This window comes from Peromyscus eremicus, chromosome 22 (assembly GCF_949786415.1).
Source record: "Peromyscus eremicus chromosome 22, PerEre_H2_v1, whole genome shotgun sequence".
Classification (NCBI taxonomy): Eukaryota; Metazoa; Chordata; class Mammalia; order Rodentia; family Cricetidae; genus Peromyscus; species Peromyscus eremicus.
The window spans coordinates 34,311,443-34,316,573 of record NC_081437.1 but is presented as its reverse complement, the minus strand read 5'-3'; the positions used below and the strand labels follow the sequence as shown (position 1 = coordinate 34,316,573).

The 5,131-nt window shown below is 38.9% G+C and overlaps 1 pseudogene; it reads right to left on the bottom strand.

Moving 5' to 3' along the window:
* Nucleotides 1–2,436: 2,436 nt before the first annotated feature.
* On the bottom strand, nucleotides 2,437–3,975 carry LOC131897325 (large ribosomal subunit protein eL13-like; annotated as a pseudogene).
* Between the last annotated feature and the right edge of the window lie 1,156 nt (nucleotides 3,976–5,131).

Sequence of the window (5,131 nt, the reverse complement as noted above, 5' to 3'; positions counted from 1 at the left end):
CAGCCAGCATGGAGACACACGCCTTTAATCTTAATACCAACCATAGAAGACCTGGAGCTCTGTACAGACAGGCAGTGATGAGGAGGTCATGTGGTTGGGTTTACAACCAATGAGAAGGCAGAATAGAAAGTCAATAAAAAAGCACAAACACAGGAAGTAGGTCTCTTGCAGAGAGGTAGGACAGCAGTGGCAGTGAAGGGTAAGGTTTTTAATCTCAGCTCTTAGCTATTGCTCTGACCTCTTGGCTTTCATCTCTGAATCAGCTCTGTGTTTCTTATTTTAAAAGACGGTTACATCTACAGGGAACAGTCTGGAACACTCTTTCTTCAAGAGTGTCCCAAAGTTCATCACAAAAAAATAACGATCATTCATGTGGACAGAAGATTCCTGGAAGTGTAAGATAGTCAGTCAAGTTGGTCCACATTTCAAATCATCATGGCAGCCACTCTAGTTTGGAGCACATTTAGCTATAGGCAGAAAACTGTAAGTGGTAATCTTTATGTTGTGTTCTATAAATTGTGTTTTACCCAGATTTACTTTCACAGACATTTCTCATCTGTGAGCCATTCCATAGATATGTATTATATAGTTAGAGAATAATGTAGAGTAGTTTTATCATTCTCGCACTAATATATACATATACATACACTAATGTATAGTATATATATATACTATACATTAGTGTATGTATATGTGTGTGTATACATACAAATTCAATAGAAATTCTACTGAAATACATTGGATTGCATAAAACGGTCAATACACCAAACACAGAAAGCAAAATCATTTTATTCCAAGTAAAAATCTAACTAAAGGAAGTGTATCTAATTGCTTATAATTCATTGATGTACTTATTTTCAACTGCAGGTGTGGTTTTGTGTTTTAAAACTATCATTTAACACTATTATCATGAGATTTCCATAGAATCTTACTTCTGTGATATGTGCCAAATTGAAAAAGTGTCTTATTTTCCAGGAAGACTTACACAATTATATACTCTTTAGAAAGGATAGGATCCATTGCAAATTACTCCAAATAAACAGAATCCTGGGGCAATAGAATCTCATCCATAGCATATGGAGTATTCCATTTTTTAATGTAGTTAATTTATAAATTTGATTTTAAGGCTTTAGTTTATGAATTTGATTTTAAGGCTACTGTTTATAAGCATTAATTTCATTATGCATGATTATAAAATGCCCTTTGAAATAGAACTGTTTATCTTGGATTGTATTTGCATTTATTTTTAATAACCTAATTTCATTTTGACATGTAAAAATATTTAACTGCATGGAGGTTGGACATTTTTGTATTCTTGGCTAAATAACAGCACAATGAAATCATATTTTATTAATGACCACATCTAGGAATATAGGAACCAGGGGATGCTTCTGGATCGATTGTGGTGATCAGATGGTGGAAATGAATGGACTTGCACATCGATACTGGCTGTTCTCCAAAAAGTACTGATTCTGAGAAGCAGTCAGTGGTTTGGGAAGGGAGAAATAAGAATCACACGGAGTGTCTGCCTTGATGACATGTTTATCTTTGAGGAGGTAACTGTGCCTCATAGTTTGGCTTCCCTTGGGTTGAGTCTTGACAAATCCTGCCCTTGTCCTCGTTCACACCTGACCATCTCTCCTTTCATCTATTGGCGCATACTGCCTGAGATTTCACCATCTCCACCTTCTGATCTCCCCTCCGCAGAGCCCCCGTCACATCTGTATCATGGGCTGCTGTCAGCAAAGGCTGTCTAACAAATCAGCCCAAACACAGTGATGATTGCTGCAGGCACTCCCTTTCAGCTGGGCCAGCTGTCCTTCTCCAAGAAGCTCTTCTCCCGTTCACCCTCTTTGACATCCACCACCTCTCCCAACTCTTCCCCCGTGGGCTGTGTGCATTTCTCTACAACGGATATTTATCGAAAAGTAATTGTTGCCTGTTATCTAGAATCATATTTTGGATAAATTGATTAGCAGGATAAAGTATTCTAAAGGCAATCCTACCAAATTGTCTGCTTTTCTCCTGCTATTGCATAAATGTTCCTTGAGATTAATTACTTACTTTTTTATCTTCAGGGTTCAGCAGAACACTCAGCATATATTTGGTGCTGAGTGATTAAAAGATGAGTGAATAGATGAATGAATAATCTAATACGCTTAGAGTTGGGGAAACTTTTATAGCTGAGTCTGTTTTGATGTTGATTTAATGACTTGTCTAAACCTGGAGGTACTAGCACATTTGATAATACAAACAATAACTTTATAGCCTTTTATTTGTGGACATAATTTTTAATGATAATCATATCAAAATAGTAAAATAAATGACTAAAATACATGTTACATGGTGTAAAAGTAAACTATTTACACTTAGCAAAGACAGCATGTTGAGTCTGAATATGGTTGTTTTTCTTTACTGAAAATTCATTGCAGTTCTCTAACGGTGCATTGCTTTTCCCTTTTTCCTCAAATGCCAAAGAGTAGCGGGTTGGCCTGGCATGTGAAAACAGGTAAAATTCTCAAAGTTCTTCTCTTCCTCTGTGATGACGCTAGCTTTCTCCATTAGGTAGACATTCCAAATGGTTATCACAGGTCCTATTAGCTGCGTGACCAATTTGAGTTCTTAGAGAACTGTCTCCCTTCTTGGAAGCCAAAGGCTTCCAAGGGAAAAGTAGAATCTTAGAGCAATATTCCTTCAACTGCTACAGATTGGCCTGTAGTGACTCAGTGGATTTGTTTCTCTGCTGCGAGTTCATAGAGGTGCTGATGGTGTGGGCCACTTTTGTTTTATGGATATCAACCACAAGCAGTTCTTCCAGGCTGAAGCCCTGGCCAGCTTGGACCTAGGTTTGGTATCTCACTGTATGGTGAATCACTGTGGGCCTGATGGGGACAGATATGCAGAGAGGGGCAAAGCAGGGTGCTTTCTCCTGTCTGGCCTTGCTTCTTCGCGTCTTGCATGTCAGCTGCTTTAACCAAGTGTCTGCTTGCTGCTGCCACTCCCTGTGGAAGCGAGGCTTCAGGTCTTGTCATTCAGGCTGGGTGCCATGGCTGTTTGCTGTGCATGAGAATGGCCAACCAGAAAGGGGGAGTGTCATAATATAAACCGGAAGTGCAGATTATGCATTGATTTCATCATGTTTGGGTGTCTAAGTCTCTCTGACTAATGTACTCCGTTCATGCAGAGCATTCTCCTTACCTTACAGTTTGACAATATCCCTATGCTGAGGTAAATGCTAACTGTACAACACACACACACACACACACACACACACACACACACACACACACACAGTGTGCATCCTGCTCCAGTCAGACTGTATAAAACACGATAAAGGCTATATAGAATAATGAAAGAAAGTTTCATTCTGAAAAGAATGCTGACCTGATCAGAGTCTACATAAGGAGCAGAGGAATCTATCAAAGGATAAATATTAGGTCCTTATGAGACCAAACATGTCCTGGTGTATTGAAACCAATGTCATCCCCTCCACTTCTTAGAGATGGAAATAGGCATACATGCCTCCTATGAACTTGTCAATTCAAACAATGAATTGACAAAGATTATATTTTAAGATCCACAATAGGATGATTTTTTTTTTATAGTGAGACATACATTGTGGGGTGATTGTTTAATCATTTAAATACCAAGTATTAGATCATAACTAAGTAACATTTACGCACTCTATGCTGAACTGTGCAGAAGTCTTTCAGGATGAGTAGGAAAAGGTAGAGGTGAAAGATAAGAGCTGTGTGTCAGTTATAAAAACAAAACATTTGCACTTGTGTCTCTGTGTGTGTATGTGTGTGTGTGTGTGTGTGTGTGTGTTCATGGAGACCAGAAGTTGCTGTCTTTATCTGTTTCTCTCCACCTTAGAGATAGCAGCTCTAACTGAATCTAGGGCTCACCAACTTGAGGTATCCCATGAGCCCCAAGGATCCACACATCTTTCCCCAGCACTGGCTTTACAAGCATGCTCAGTATTTAAGATGGTTTCTTGGAACCCAAAACACAGGTCCTCACGTTTAGGCATCAAGCACTTTAATGATTGAGCCAATGGAATCTCCCTGACTCCAAAATATGTTGATAAGATTACCATGATTCAGAAAAGAGAATTTTTTTCCAGCTTAATTCATTGAGAGAATCCCCTTTAAGACTTCTGATTGACTTTGGGACTATTGGTTGGGCTTGAACACAGAAATGGAATGGGAGGATAAATGAACCAAATTGTTACCATTTGCTGACTCACTTATCTGTTTTCAGAAAATTGAGGCCAAATAGACGCAGTTGCTTACTCATAACCCAGGTCAATTTGTGATCCCATATGCACCAAGAATTCTTTCCATTAACAAAGTAACAATGACGTCTGTGAATCCTCATATCCAACCCAAAGATGAAACTGTTTGTCCATGGAGGAAGTTGAGGCCCTGCAGCTGGAAAGTTTCTCTCTGGGTCCTGCCAAACAACCCACAGTCCTGTAGCCCACTTATAAAATAATCACTCAGAAGCTTATGTTAATTAAAATTGCTTGGTCATTAGCTTGGGCTTATTATTGACTAGCTCTTACACTTAAATTAAGCCATAATTCTTATTTATGTTTAGCCATGTGGCTTGGTACCTTTTCTCAGTTCTGTCTTTACATCTTGATTCCTCTGTGTTTGGTTGGTGACTCCTGCCTCAGCCTTCCTCTTCCCAGAATTCTCCTGTTTATCCCATCTATACTTCCTGCCTGGCTACTGGCCAGTCAGCATTTTATTTATCAACCAATGGGAACAACACATTCACAGCATGCAGAGCACCACCACCCATCAAGGCCCCAGGCACAAACATGTCCATGTTTCAAACATCAGTGCAAATCAGAGTCTCTGGAGTATTAATTCATGTGAATTAGGGACCCATTAGCCTGTTCTTGGATTTGCTTAGTTTGCTGGCATAGTTCATGGATCTTAATAAAATTTTGACTATTCTTGGGTTTACAATGGTATATTTACAGTATTTATTTATAAGTTTATTACAAAGTATACTTTAAAGAATGCAAATAAGCAGCTATATGGATTTTATAATGTGTGAGATGACAACATATGCTCTCCTGAGTTGGGATCATCTTCTCAGCACAAAACTACGTTCTTAG